Source organism: Vespula pensylvanica, chromosome 1, assembly GCF_014466175.1.
Source record: "Vespula pensylvanica isolate Volc-1 chromosome 1, ASM1446617v1, whole genome shotgun sequence".
Lineage (NCBI taxonomy): Eukaryota > Metazoa > Arthropoda > Insecta > Hymenoptera > Vespidae > Vespula > Vespula pensylvanica.
The window spans coordinates 8967385-8984359 of record NC_057685.1 but is presented as its reverse complement, the minus strand read 5'-3'; the positions used below and the strand labels follow the sequence as shown (position 1 = coordinate 8984359).

General features: G+C 32.3%; 1 protein-coding gene across 4 annotated transcripts in view; it reads right to left on the bottom strand.

Moving 5' to 3' along the window:
- The window catches only part of LOC122635784, a 42432-nt gene that overhangs the window by 17922 nt on the left and 7535 nt on the right, over positions 1-16975 (bottom strand). Inside the window, exon 2 of one of the 4 annotated variants that reach the window (XM_043826457.1) lies at positions 3704-3786. The exons of the other annotated variants lie outside the window; for them this stretch is intronic. The gene's annotated coding sequence lies outside the window, so the exon portion shown is untranslated. The remainder of the gene's footprint in view (positions 1-3703; positions 3787-16975) is intronic. 4 annotated transcript variants of the gene reach the window in all.

Sequence of the window (16975 nt, the reverse complement as noted above, 5' to 3'; positions counted from 1 at the left end):
TTTTTATTTTTCTAAAAAAAAAAGAAAGAAAGAAAGAATAAAAAACATGCTCGATCGTTACTACGAAAGTTACGTAAATATGCTGGTGCACCGATTGAATATGTAACGTTTTAATTTACAGCGATTACGTAAAAATTCAAGCGACTTGTTTGAAAGGGAATTTTCCGGGAAACTGCGTCTCGTATTTTTCTGCGAAAATGCAATCGTATTTTTCTGCCTTGGCAATCTCTAGAAGTTTCATCACGGAGGACCGAAATGTGCCGCGCGAAATGTAAACATTTTCAATGCGAACATTGTGTTACGAGTCGTTTGATGCAACGTTTTCTCACTGTCTGAGAGTGTGCCATTTTTCACGTAAAGTATCATCGTCTTTTATGTGTTCAGTTTTGAAAAGTTTAAGCACCGAGAACTACCGTGAACTTCTTTAAGCAGAAAAAGAAAACATTTAACTTAGAAAACTACGTTCTCAAAAATTAATATTAATTATTGTCGATTTAATGTTGATTCTATATACGTTAGCGAGAGTAAAGAAAACAAATACATATTTTCTTTGATCGTTCAAAATGCAATTGTAAAGCTACAACGTACATATCTATGTGTACCTATGGATGTATGTATGTATATAAATATACATATGTATGTGTACATGACTACGTGAAAACCTCAAGGGAAACTAACGCGGTATACCTCGCGAATAGGAAACAGAACGCGCAGAAAGCGGTTATAACGCTAGAACGGAGTTATGTGCAAGTCGTATATCGGATCTACCCGCTAACCAACTCGTCTGTACTTCCTTGCGATCCAGGTCGTTTCTATGTACCTGCATAAGTGCACATACGTACGCATGTACGTATATATGCGTAACTATGAATCGCGTTTAAATAAAACAACTTGTTCTCTCGCGCGTTCGAAATCATTTCGAAACGTAGAAAAGCCTGAGAAGTCGCGTGTAATCCAGTTCCTACCAGCCGGAAGATCTTATTAATGCCTTGAGATCTATTTTCATTGTGTTATAAAGAATAATCGAGCTCGATAGTAATGATTATTCGTACGTAATGATAGAGATAAAATCATTTTAGATCGTTCTCGATTAACAGTCGCGAATGATTTTCTTTTTTCTTAACCTTTCAACCGTGCATGATTCCATAATTAGATATTAATGTTAAATATTGGTTAATTCTTAATGTAATCCGCATATGAAATAATTTAATTTTCGACTAAATTTCGTAATATAAATTATTGTAACAATTACCTCTTTAATATTTATTTAATAGGTCATATAATTTTATTTTCTTTTTTTCTTCATACAAATTTCATAAATAAATTATACATTAATGCGTTGATTGCTGAATGAATTTTATACAATTTAATATACTAATTTAATAATTAGAATGCAATCTTTCATGCAAATGTATATTTTTATCGAAAAGTAATAACGTGCTACCTAGATAAAAATTTGTTTAGTTTTGGAAAGAATTCAAATATGTACTATTTATTTTGCATATTTTGCATATTTTATACTTTTCGCGTATGTTTTTTTTCAATACATATGCAAAAATATATTTCATATTTCATTTGAGTTTGTCATATGTACATATTTTTAAAAATTCGATATTATTTACTGAAATTTCGGATCGATTTGCTGGAAGCAAAATCAAAGTCTCGATAGATTTACCAAGGCTGGTAACATTCTATAACGTAGACAAACATTTTATACAATAACAAGTACTTTTCCAAGAAATGATAACAAACATAGTAAACAAACACTGCTCTGATGTCCTCTAGCTTATGTAATCGTGCGATAGTACTTTAGTACAATTCGGAACACCAAAGAATCAATATACTACGACGATCAAATATGTCGGTATATTTGATTTTCATCTTTAAATCGCCAAAATAAGAAAAAGTCACCGTAGATTAATTTAAAACTTAATTAATGGAATAGGAAATAATAGTTTGTGCAATATAAAATATATGAAATAGATACTCGTTGTGATAGAAAATCATAATCAACACAATACTTTAATATTTCCAATTACAGCAACAAGATTCGAATAGAACGTATTTTCCGTACAATCTACGATATCGAGGAAGAGATTAATTGTGACGAAGAAGAATGAATTTTACATTGACATGTATAAAGTAATGATTCTTGTAGATGTGACTTTAAGACATTTTGATAATGAAATAAGATGTGATTTTTTATTTTTTTTTTTTTTTTTATGAAATACGCGAATGAAAATATTCCTGATGAGTCAATACTTCGCAAAAATTATTTAACCGGTTCATACAAATTAAAAATGCGTAATATTATAATAAAAATTACATGCGGATTGCCATAGAGAAGACGACGGACAAAATTAAACGATGTATAACAAATCTAATTTTGGAAAAATGTGTGAAAATAAAACGACATTACTTGATTTATTTTCGAGCAAAGAATTAGAAGAAAATAAATTACATAAGTATTGCTTATTTTGTGAATTCACTTCTACGAATGGTGTGAATGGGCAGATGGTGTTAAAGAAAAGATATTACTGCTAGTGAAAGATACAGCTGTTAAAAAATTATTAAGTATTCTATCTAAATATGATTCACGTAACATGTGCAGTACATGGATTAAATAGAGTTACGGAAGATTTGTGTCTTCTTTTTCCGTTAGTAAATAATTTGATATCTTCAGTTTAAAAACATATTTCTGAAAGCATCCCTTTACATTGAATTTTATGACTTGAAGCAACAGTATTTTACTTAATTCATGTAAACAATATAAAAGAACTAATGTTTTCAATATACTTATTATATATCTTACATATTATATACTATTTTTTCTTATTTCTCATATGTTATTTATATAATTCGCATAATTCAATAACATTGCTTTTACATAAGACTTTACTATTATTAAGAAATATGCTTTTATTTTTAATTTTTTAAATATTATACACATGACATTTTAAATAAATTTTAAATAAAATCTGCAAAACTAATTGTGATCAATAATTTCCAAGCCATTCAACGCGTTGAATAATTAAGTTCTTTACTAAAAAACAAAAAAGTTCAAACGTTTTAATTTTAGAATATAACACGAAGGAATAATTAGATATACGATTTTAGCAACAGATTGGAGACATTGAAATTTTATCAACGATTCCATAAAATCGTTTGAATTCTCTCTCATATTGCTTGTATCCAATAGTAACGAACGTCATGCGAAATTTACTTGCCTTCTACGAAAGCAGACAATGCCTGTCGCTTCTCCTGCTAAAGATCCGGATTTAGGACTTGGCGGGTGAAGTGGCAGGTTTGCATTAATCACAAGGGCAAAAGGGAATATCATGTTTTAACTAAACGTGCGTTAACCTAAACTCGTGAATATTGTCCCTTTGGTTTCTTTTTTTTAACTCATAAATTATTCTCTTCGAATGTAATAAGCAATAAATAACTTACTTCCCTTATCAACGCGCGAAATTAAACGAGCATTATAAATCGTTTAGAGAAATTTGCGTTGCAGGTGAAGAAGAACGAAATGAAACGCGTTACAACTTGCGCTGATATGTAACACAAGTAATCCAGACTGTCCAGCTTGTAACTGTAAATTAACCGTGGACGCCTTGTAAAATATGAAACCCGTTTCGAGCACACCTTTTAAATAGACATGCGTCCCTTTACTAAATGCATAAATTCAGAAGATGCTGCGTACCGTCTAACTGCGCAGTCAAGTCCCAGTCGTGAAATGTCACGGATTCAATAGACTTCGGCTTTCTTCGCCGAGAGATCCTGAATCTGCACAAATAGTTAAACTCACAATTGCTTCAATTACTATTATTATTGTTTAACTCTTAAGAATTTATTTCTTTGATCGATTTCATCTATTTATGTATATATATAACCGAAATAATTCTTTGGTTTTATTTTCGTAAAGCGTCAATTTCGAAAATGTTGAGAATAATAAAATTTTATTATGTTTATTTTATTAATTTTTTCTTATAAATCTAATTTCAATTAACGTCAAAGTTTAACAATCGTTACTACGTAATTTATTGAATAGCAATGTATAATCTTATGATTACTTAAGGATTTATTTTTTTGATTTGTTTATTCGAAATAGTATTTCATTTTTTATTGTCAAGCATAAATTTTAGAAAAGTCAAACATAGTACATACATACTATATACATATATAGTATACATATACATAGTATATACATACATACATATATGTGTATATATATATATATATAGGAATTCATACAATTTTATGATTATCTAGAGATTTATTATTAAAGATAATTATTTATCTTTTCGATTACGTATTCAAAATAGTTCTTTCCTTTTTTTCACAGAGTATAAATTTTCAGATGCATAGAATTTTATTAGTTCGGGTTTAATAATTTAAAGATATAATTTTAATTTGTGTCATATTTTTAAAATCGATATCACAATATTACATAACCTATCGAATAGGAACATATAATATATAATATAAATTTCGAGTCCGTTAAGCATAAAAATTGACTCGTTTTATTAATTAGAAAATGTAATCTTAATTAAAATTAAAAATCAATGTTACAATTTTACGTATCGAATAGATATAACTTTTAAGTATATATTAGAGCTCGTTTTATTAATTTATGAATTAATCCTAATTAGCGTTAGAGTTCAAGGTTATATAAACTGATGCGCAAAGTATTTCGTGATGTTTAGAATTCCAAACTTTGAAAATATTTCTAAAGGATCACGCTAAACGCATGCACCGTGAAAGCAATGTTTACAAACTTTATTAGAGCATCGATCCACCAGCATAGTATCACGTACTACGTATAAGTGTAGCAGTATTAACGTAATTGTTCTCGGGCGTGAACACGACCCGTTAAGCTTTAGAGAGTGGCATCGTACTTTGTGTGGATTCAATGGTGGTAAAGTTACGATGGAATACGTGTCATCGTGACAGCTGTCGAAATCAACGAAGTAATTCCTATATTCGTTCGATATCGAAACAAAAGCTGCTGCGGATATTGGAGATCACTCTCAATGCCACGATTCGATGGATTTTGGATTACGAATGTCATAGAAAATATTATCTTCATTTTTTATCAATCAAAAAAGTTGCTTTAGAAAATCATTCATCAACGATTCATTTTGACGGCCAACGTTGACAATCTTCATTAACGTGCTCGTCGATTCATATTTATTTTTATATAGAAAATTGATATAAAAATCACGTATGAATCAATCTAACTGACAGATATGCATTTTTACTAGAACTCCGTCTAATCGTGTCTATCTGTAACACATACATATTTATCTACAGTTTATTTTACAGTTCGAAAGATATTACTCATAGTTTTATACATGTCTTTATTATAACGGTAGTAGAGATCATTGATAAAAGTATTAAAATCAAGGCGAATTTGCTAAATTAAATATATTGAATAAACCGAAAATGTGAAAATATTTATGGAATTGTTCTATCATTTCATTTGCATAATCCATTTGAAGATCATATTCATATCGTCGCTAAGTTATCGGAGTTATCTAATTTCCAATAATTCATGCATATACATATGTATGTAGGTATGTATGTATGTATACATATATGCCGGGTCGTAGTTAACATATAATGTATATATCTATAGGTATTTATTGCGAGTAATAGGACGCAAAAGCGCCGTATAATTTGAACATGAGTCAGAAGTTACGACGGCGTTATTAGACGTAGAGACATACGCGTGAAATGGCGGCAAGGCCATGAGTCATTCATAACGTACGTTTATATGCAGGAAAATAACGAGCTCGAGTGGAGACTGTTGATGGTCCATGAAAAGAGAGAGAGAGAGAGAGAGAGAGAGAGAGAGAGAGAGAGAGAGAGAGAGAGAGAGAAAAAGTAGATAAAGTTTATGTTCGTATGGATATTGAAAAAAATACGAAAAATATAGTTGTTTACTATATTGCTGTTTGTTATCTATATTTTGATCGAAAAGTCGACTTTACTCGATTGCAATAAAAAACACTCAGTTGATGTTATGAGTAGTCTCTTAAATGAAGTATGGTTCTTGAAAATGAAAAAATTTCTTTACGAGTGTCAACAGGGTCCTTGACTTATACGCGTTAACTTAATGACTATTGACACATAATGAACTAATTCACGTTTGAGTGGTTGAGATATCGATATTTCTATTTCATTTATTTACATCTAAAATACTTAAATATACGAAATCGTTCATTATTCTCTTATACACGCTAAATTAATGACTAGTGACACATAATGAACTAATTCAGGTTTGAGTAGTTGAAATATCGAGATTTCAGTTTCATTTATTTATATTTGAAATACTTGAACATTTGATATCATTCATTAGCATAACAAGTTGATAATTATACAAATATCTATATAGATATACATTGTGGAATCAAAATCGAATCAAATATAATTGATAATTAGAAGGTATAGTGACAGTCGTAAAACCGTAAGAATTAAAATTCTTTCCACATTTTTCCAGGTTCGTTAGTATCACAAAGAGTATTACCTGTCTTTTTATTAACGTTTATTTTAACGATATGTTCGCGTACATTCCTTTTGTTTAACAAGTACTTATGTTCGTTATGCGAACTTGTTATCCTCATTATTCCACGTAGCTTTTAATACGTTCAATATAAGAAAATAAAATATAGGTATGTATGCATGTACTTATAAGTCAAGTGATAATAACATAGCTAACTAACATAAGGGTAAGATTTAACTTCCAGTTGGATTACCACTAATTACCGCTAATTACGTGGATCATGTTACAGGTGAACATAGCATGCAATTGTACGAAAACGTAGGCGAACTGCCACTGGCGTATTAATCGATTGAACGTCAACCGTGCAATCATGGGGGAATCTCTGCTTTGACGAGTCGTTACTAATTAGGGCTGGGCCATTTGACGAGATTTCCAATGGACATTATAATGACTGATTGTGAGTATCGGTGGTAAGTGGTAAAATGATATAGGAGCTTATACGCATATATACCTACGTTCATACATAAACTCGTAAATACGACATATACGAAAATACGTGCTAATACGATGTATTGTAAGTACGTCTATGTTTACGAATATTACTCATATATGTATGAATACAGACACGTACACACACATCAGAGATATACACTGTCTCAATTTTAGTCTCTTTCACTTTAGAGTACGAAAATGTGTAGTTGCATCGTCCAAGATTAATCTTGGATATATTACATCCGGGATAAAATTCAGGAAGCATTAAATCCGCGCGGGAAAGTAACGCAGCTGGATGCGTTTGAAGGATCATATAGGCGCAGAAAATTCGCTAGAAATTCAAGGTAGATTTTAATTTCCTCTCAGAAAATTTTCATCCCAGCCACGAAATTTGTTCCTTTTTATTTTCGACAATGGTTATAATATTTCACGCTATTATTTCGTCCTCGTTGCTCAGTGGGTTGGATTATCGACGAATCTATTTAGACTGTCGGTATATGTGTACTTCGTAAACTTTCGAAGCAACGCGCTCAACTATTTATTACTCTTGAAGAAGGACTTCAGTGCACCAATTTTCTCACCGGTACTCGAGCTCAATCTCGAAAATGGAATTATTTTACGAGCGTGTGTTTTCTCTCTGTTCCAGAGAATATTGCAATCTTTTGTGTATACATGTTTATGTGTGCGTGTGTTTGTATTTGTAATTTAGGAAAATTTAACACTCGATCTATCTTCTAATATATTTTACATAGAGCTCGGATTTACAGAAAATCTATTTTCTTTCTGGAGAAAAGAGTAGACCATTCGAATGACTTTCTAATAAAGAATTTCTTTTCTTCGATAGTAGATCCTTTGTACCTGATATTTCATTTTAAAAGTTTATTGAATTCATCGTATGGAACGAATCATGATATAAATCTAAAAACTTCTTGAACGGAAAATGTCGATTGGTCCTGACGAACAGATTTGCTGACGATAGCACGAGTAAGTTTAATAATGACAGAGGCCGTGTCGATTCGTTAGAAAACGATTGTCGAAAAAAGTTTTCTTCTTTTTCGAAAAAGAAAAAGAGGGAAACTTAAACGAACTCGTACGTGCGATTGAGAAAGTTTCTTTACGAAGAAACTTCTTTAGACAGAGACGTAAATTTAGTTTTCTACGTTTTCGTTAAAACTTATTGTTAGCCGCAGGCCAGAAATTTCCGAGCTTATTGTATTCCATAGCATTTCATCTCCCTCGTTCTCTCTCTCTCTCTCTCTCTTTTATTTTTTTTTTCGTGGATGATCGACGATGTCATAGTTCGGTCGGATGGCGGTTCACGGTTTTTAGATCGCTTTTTTTTCTTTTTTTTATTTTTTGAAAAAGGTTTCAATAAAAAACCTTTAACAAATTATTTCTGCCGCAGAATCATGATACATCCCTCATATATAACGCACATGGAGGACAGTTGCCAAATGCATACTGCTCACTTAAATTCTAGTTCAGCAATTTCTTCCCATCGTCGCATATAAAAACCATTTAACAGTAAATATTGAAAAATAAATGCAAAATGGGATATATTAAGAGATTTTATAGATTATATATTATTTTCCATATGTTAGAAATATTTTGAAGAATCAGGTAAGATCGATGAAAATTTATAATTTAATTTTATAAGATTTAATAAAATTTAAATTTATAATTTGTGTTTTTTAATAGTAACACAACTATATAATTTTCTTTAACATTTATCCGTTTTCATAAAAATTGATCCGTTTTACTCAATATTTTCTGTATTGATCATATATATATATATATTATAATTATTAAAACAATTAAAATATATACATATTTATATCAACCAAATATCTTTTATTGTTTCTATTAAGAAAGCATATACAAGTTAATATGAATATCTGATAATAAATGTCATATACATCAAATTATAATTTTTGATATTATCTAGCAAAAGAAGTTGTTCAAATACAAAATCTGATATAAGATATTTTAAGTTTTACGATTCTCAAGAGCTCTCTTTCTCTCTCTCACTCACGTATAATGTTGGATAAATAAATCAGGTTAATATATATATATATATATATATATATATATATATATTCCAGTAACAAATAAGTGTTCTAGTACTCTTTAAAGTATTTTAGTATTCTCTTTGAGATGTCGCGAAACTAAAGAAAGAGAATCAATGTTCGAGTACGTGAATGTCATGCAACGTGAGAGAGAAATCGCTTGAAAGAGATAAGAGCGTTCATCTTGTAGGATGTGCACGATATCAATTCAGAGCTGATGATTTGCTTCCGTCTTTGCGACCTCTTAGTCATCGAGCCTCGTTATAGCCAAACGACAAAGGGAGTTGACAGAGTCACCGTAGAAATCGTATAGATAACGAATAGTTGGCAAAGAACGTTTCGCAAGGCTCAACAGGCATGCTCGTTGCCATTGTCCTCGTCTTCGATACAATTTCTCAACGCGATAATATCCACAATTTTATGATCTTCGTATGTATTATCGTCCTCCATAACTTTTGACCGTCATTATCCTTAGTTGTCTTTATCTTGTTGGCCTTCGAAGCGCGGGAAAATCTTTCGTTGCGAAGCAAAAACTAGAAAGATGTAATATACGTCAGACTTACACACGCACATTCATAGACATAAGTACGAACATTATTATCTATCTCTTTGGGTATAGATATTCCACGTACGTCGTAAATGCAAAATGCGAACGCGAGCGAAGTCTCGTTCTCAGAAATTCTGATGTCACGTTTCACCTTCCGATGGACGAACGCTGAAGTTGATTAATCTAATCTATCTATCGAACGTATATATGTATGTATATATATATATATATATATATATATATATATGTTCTATTACGTACACATACATATTGAAATAGATGCTAGGCGACATAACGACACGTGTACGTACGCGTAATTTCTTCCCACAGCGCATATACGAGAAATGCAAATAAGATATGCGCTCACTCGATCGAGAGTGGTTTTGTCAATGAATAAGCTAACGCGTGAGAACGCGACTAGAATGTTGATAATCCCTACTTCGATCGATCGATCGATTGGTCGATGCTTTAGTCAGCCATTATAATAGTAATTATAAATGGAATTCATTTCACGAAGAACAAATATTATTTATTTTTTTTCACGAATAATTACTTATTAATTACGAATAATTATTTTTTATTTGTCATTATTTTTGTAGAAATCGTAGAAACGTTCATTCGTTTTTTTTTTTTATGATATGTTCTTTTGCGGATATTCTAATATCCTGTAATACTTACATCAAAGCATTTTCTCTCAAGTTTGTTAGTTCCACGTTGTAAATCGATAAGAAAAAATTTATGCTACGACGCAAAATGACTCAAGTCCGAAAGAAGACTTTTTCCTCGTAAGATTGATCGATAATATCTACATGCTTTTTTATTCCAGTGATTTCGTCATAAACGTCAGATGTGAATTAATCTTCAACACGGAACAATAAGCTCGTTGAAAACGTTGAAAATAATAATATTAGAAAACTAAGAACGAGGATTAACATGAGGATATGAAAAGCAGTAGCACGGAGATTAACATCAGTTGACAGAAAGAACAAACATAGTTAAATTTCGAAGCCTTGAAACTTGAAGTTTCTGACATCATCGTCGTTCATGCTAATGTTGAAGATCATCGCTTAAAATTGTTTTCTTTAGAAAACAAAAGTTTACTTGTTAAGTGGAATCCTCGATTTGTTGAGGCTCGTTAAAAAAAGTTTCGAACATTTAACGACGATATAAATCTTAGAACTAGAAGTAACTTTTGAGAAGAACCCTATACGAATTCTCACTTTTCCTTTTCTCGTTTAATTTTGAAACTTTAGATAAAAAAAAAGAGAGAGAGAGAGAGAGAGAGAGAGAGAGAGAGAAGGAAAAGCGCCGTATAAATTCGAAATTATTACGAAAGTATCACGAAAAGTTAATTACGTCCTGTTCTTCAAAGTTTCTTTGACCCGTCCGTTGTCATCGTCGTAGTAGCAAATCGTGACACTACGAATTGAATTTATTCGATGACGTCACCTCATCATCGTCTCGTCGCTCAAGAAGGCCAACGTTTACGATCTCATTCAAGCTTTCTCGATGATTGCTATCGACTAGCGGGTCTAAAAAGATTGTGGAAAACAAAAAAAAAATAATCTTATGTATCGTAAGCGCATAAGCGCAAATGAAAATATTTTTTAAATAATTAAATACTATTATTATAAAAACAATCGATAATATCAAGCGTATTGAAAAATGAAAACTTTTATAAATATTCTCTTTTTTTATGTCAAGTTATGCACCGTATTTATTTAATGACTCATTGTCCGCACTCGTACGTGAAAAATTGTCAACTCTTCAAATATTTCATGCGTAATCATTACACAAGGCTACTAGAAATGCAGTTTATGGGCCATGCCGATCACGTTTCACGAACGCGGCTTATCACCTTTTGAGAACAATAACAATCTCCTTCAAATGTGCACACGTGGCACGAAATCGATATCAGGAACGTAAAGTTAAGGAGGTCTCTTTATTAATGATAGCTTTCAAGTAACCCAAGGAATGATATAACGTGGGTAAAGTGAATATTGGAATTCTAAGAACGTCGGATGATATTTTTGAAGAAATATAAAAATCTAAAGCGTATATCCTAGAGTCGTGACAGTTCACAAAGCGACTGGGATTATGATTGCCAAAAATACGGTCTTTTCACGCTCTTGACAAATGTGGCCTCATTAGTTTTTAAAAATTGCGAAAGGTGTAGGCAAATTCATTAAAAAATTCTTGGAAAAGTACTTCTGCGGATTTTTAATATCAGAGAAAAAAGTGTAATCGTGTAGATGTGATCCATAAAGAAGAAGAATAATTTGATTCATTTTACGTAGGGTACTCCAAATAACGAAGGTAAATATTTTCTTAACGACGACAAAAGTAGACATCGTTGATTAATAGAACCAACAGCATCAGAGAATGAAAATTAATCGTCTTGGTAGGTCGCATGGAGCTGTTATGTTCGTCTGGCTAACGTTATGAACGTTGCACGCATATAAATGACGCAAGTGCAGCCAGTCCATATCATCTGCTCCCGTCTGCTTTGGCCAACCGGATATGGAACAGACCCCCAAGGGTTAAAAGACGTTAATGGGCTAATAGGGACGCTAATGATTCATTAGCCCATGCGAGCTTCAAGCTGGTTAACGATTCATCTCTCTTGCGCGTTTGACGGTAACTGGCCAATGTCAATTGCAGATATTTGTTTCTTTACTATTGCTTAGACAAGATAGACTATTGATTGAGAGTTGTTTTCAAATTAATCTTCGGATAGCTCTTATATGTTTATATATAGAAATACATTTGGTATAACATTATAACGATGTTACGACAGTCAGTAATTCGGCTGCAGTATTATAGAAATGATACAATTTTGATACAATGAGTATTGAAGGGGTAACGAAATAAGAAAAAAAAAGACATAAATTACGTAAGTTCCATTTAAAAAACGATTATAAATTTCAATATTATTTTATAAGTGTAGAAAAATTCGTGTTAAATTAATTATAAAAATGGGTATTTATAATTAATATAATTTATAATTTAAGATTTTGAGGATTACTTTTGTGTCTGGGCGGATTGTGTTTGTGCAGGAATGCATTTTTCATTTGCTGGCCAACGTAGGTTGTCGTCCCAGAAATCGTAAGGTTCGAGTTTGCTCGAACTCGTCTTTGCGGCGGTTCTTCCTGTTCCGAAGGAGGTTTCAGGGTCTTGACACATGACACTTTACCTAAATGGAACGTGGACCTTACGCGCATTAGCATATTCGATAAGGAATATTCTTCGGTTAGTCGCAGGCGCTTCTTTTAACGTTTATAACTAACTAACGTAATTATCGTAGATCCGGTCTAAATATTTTTAATATCCTTGAACCAATTTATTTATTGTATAAAATGTTATAGTTTTAATAAAAATCGAATATAATATTTTTTCCAAAATGATTTAAATATTAACTCTCGATAAAAAAAAAAAAAACTATAGATCATCGTATATCTAATCAATTTTTTTATAAAATGAATTTTATACTGTTACATTTTATATCGTGTTTCAACGTACATAGTAATTATGGAAGATTGCACTATCCGTAATAATTTATATAAAACGACCTTTCATATCCTTCAAACGTTCATTTCGTTACACGCACGAGCGATAGAATGTCTAGTTAGAGCACGAAGTAATCACTTGAAATTTTCAGTAAAACGCACGTAAGCGACCGATGGAGATTACAAAAAATAGAAGCCACTTCGAGAACGTAGGATGCGAAATCAGGAAATTTTTACTGATATAAAATCCTATTATCGGACGTAATTAATAGCTGGAAAATTTCATTCGGAAATAAAAAGAAATTAAATGGCAACTATTTTTCATTATAACCGAACAAAATGAAATTTTTCCATATACGTAGATATTACGATTTTCGATTGTCACAAACGTATTTTTTAATCTAATTATACTCTCTTTCTCTTTCATTCGTTCTCTTTCTCTTAACATTAACAATGAAAACGTCAAGTTTTATATATGCGAAATATCGGGTCATTCAATGAAACGATAGCGTGATTTCCTTTATCAGAAGAAATGCGTGACAGGAAATGGTCGGTTTTCTGTAAGCCAGATATAATCGTGTCGAGTATAATAGTCCATTAATGCCCCTACTAGCATGCAATGAAAACAGAATAGGATTTATCCTTCGCATAAATGTTCATGAATTCTCTTTGAATTAATTACGATACTTTAGTTATCCAGATTTAGGATGTGAGAAGTGTGATCTTAATAAAAGAACAGACCTGATTAACTTTCTAACAAAGACTTACTCGCTAAAGCTTTAAAATAGGATATTTCCAATTACGGACTAGTTTCTTGACGTTGGAAAAATGTTTTAGAAAATTCGTGGATAGTCGAGTGTGGTAGATACGTTTTAAAGGAAAGAAGAAAAAAAAAAAAAGAATGGGAAGAGCTTTCGGGTCTGTCTGATGCGAACAATGCATCCGCCATCGTATTCCGGAAATAAATACGTTCAACTTAGAAAGAACGAAACGAAGGAGAAAGATTGGACAAAATTTTTCCAGGGTATATAAAATACCTCTCGTCTTGTTCTGTGCAAATTTATGACACGGAGTTTTGCATTGTACTAAAAAGTAAAATCGAAAGTATTTTGAGACAAGTACAATGAGCCAATCACGATGCGGAGACACGATCGAAAGTAGAAGAAGATAGATAGATAGATAGATAGATAGAGAGGGGGGAGAGGAGGGAATTTCGAATCCTCTTTCGAATTTCACTTTACAAGAGTAAAAAGAAATGTAGGGCATCGCGATAAGAGCTGGACCTCCTTTCGCACGAACGTCGTTATTTTCTATTATTCTCGAAGAGGAAGAAAAAGAAGCAGAGAAACTAGTAACGTAAGGATCATAAGTATCCTGCTTCTTAGTTTTTTTTTTTTTATTTCTAAAACGAGCGAAAAGATTTGAGAACTTGATCTATGAACGTCGATTAATATTTGGAATATAATTTCGCTCGATGTTTACCGTGAATAAATATTACCTTTGTCAATGTCGCCGATCGATAGCACAATGAAATTCACGAAAGCTTTATAATTTAGTTGAGTATAATAGTTTATCGATCGTAGCAATAATTAATTATTAATTTTAATATTTAGTTTAACTTAACGTCGATAATTACTTTTGTATGCGAGCGTCACATTATCTGAGGAATTTTGTATTCGTCCTAGTTAGAAGGAATTAGCATTATGAGCTTTCCACGTTCCAATTCTGTTAGAAGAAGCGGCAATCGATATTACTCACCGATATCGCGATCATTTTCCCCTTTGCGGTCTGAATTCACAGATTAATTCTCTGATTCGTAGCATTCCGAATCGTAGTTCGATTTTTATTCATCTCTTTTCATCCAACCGCAGGAAGGTAGCGAAGAACCGGTTTAATTTTGTGCCAATTAATTTCAGCTATACTGCTAGGAGATACAGAGGAGAATTTCTATGGACAATACTTAGCCAATCGGTACTCGACCGGTGCCTGCATCGCGTTTCGTCTTCTTCTTCTTCTTCTTCTTCTTCTTCTTAACCTTCCCTCACGTCTTGTCTTTCTTTTTCGCTGAGTTACGAGTGTGCGTTGAAACGAACGAGACGAATAAGAAAGACGGATGTGCATGCAAAAAAAGTCCAACCGACAATGGCAAGCGAAAAAAGAAATGTTATCTAGCCAACAACTTCGCACATTTCCAAAAGTTTTTCAGTAAAGTTAATATAAAATATAATTTCATTGAGTACCTAAGTTGGACGGTGTGATTAATAAAGAAAAAAAAAAAAACCTTTCGATATCGATACCTCCGTTATATTTTCCGATATTCTATGGTTTTTGTCGAAAAGAGGAACGCACGTTGGATCGAACAACGTATGAGGGAATCTCCAATAATTACTAGCGTCCTCTTCTCCTGCCATCGAGACACGTATTCCAATAACGTTGAACGTCGTTTATACGCATCTGCTAGTCGGTGCGAAAGCGAAGTCAAATGGATGAAGTAAAATATGGTATGAGACGATGCGTTAGGTGGTACGACATCAATGCCTTTTGATTTCGATGGGAGCAAAGAGAGTACCTTTGCGGTACGATAAATAGTCAAAGAAACGAATGGTTGTATTGGAAAAGTTACTGAAGCTTTTCATTTTGAGCACGCATGCTCGGAATAATGGGCCAGTCCATGGTTTAAGGTAATGTAAAGAAGGTGTGGTTCGTTTTCGTTTGATCTTCCTTCATGAATGTTCTCTTTCGTTTCTTATTTAACGTCGGTCGACTCGTTAAGAATTGATTATAATTCATTCTTTTAATTAATACGTTTATTCGTTAATAAAAAAGATCGTATATAGAAATGTAAATTTATGATAGATATAAATAAAAATGGTAGCTATGAGAGATTAAAAAAAAAAAACGAAAATTTGTCGAAAGAGTATCAAAAAAATGAAACGGTAGATTCGAGAAAGCTTTGAAGAGATTTTCGATCGTGGTCGAGTGAAGCGTAATTCAAGGTGCGACTTAATCGATGGCCGGCTTTAATCGAGCCCCAGTTAATTACGATCGAAGTCGCGGCCAGCTCGTCGAGCCCGGGACTGGTTCGCACCCCGTCGATTCGTCCATCGATTTCTCGAGAGAGGTAGGGAAACCGGATGCGTACTTTTCCGTATGCACCGAAAGAGAGGTGATCCATAATTAGTGTATCTCGTTTGAAAATTAATGGAATTAAGTGTTGACCGAATCTTCATGATTTCTCCTACGTCCATGTCGTTTATCCTTTTTCTCTATTTTAAAAAAATTTTTCTTTTCTTTTTTCTTTCTTCTTTTTGTCGCCCTTGATTTGCGTCGACGAGCCAACGATAAGACAAGATCAGATTAATCGAACATATTTCTGATGGTCGACGAAGCAAGTAATTTTAAAGTTGATTCATAAATATAAGTACCGTTATAAGTAAAGAATTTATTACAATAAAACGTCAGTTATATATATATATATATATATATATATATATATATATATATATATGATATCTACTTTCTAATCAGAATTTTTAATTTTATCATTTCGTATATATCGCAATACTAGAAAAATAATTAAAACAACAATTACAACACTCGGATTAGCGAATATTTATTAATAATCAGTATATCTATCATTATTATCGAATAAATCAAATATTTGGCAATATTAGCAAGAAAGAAGTCATCGATATCGCTTTGGGACGAGGTTTAAATATTTACCGAACGACCATTTTCACGATAACGAGCGCATTAACCCGTGAACGTTGTTCGTTCCCTTTTATCGAGAAGACTTCGAACCCAATTGATCTCCCTCGATGGATGAAAGCGTCGGCCCTTTCGAGAAGAAAGGAAGAAG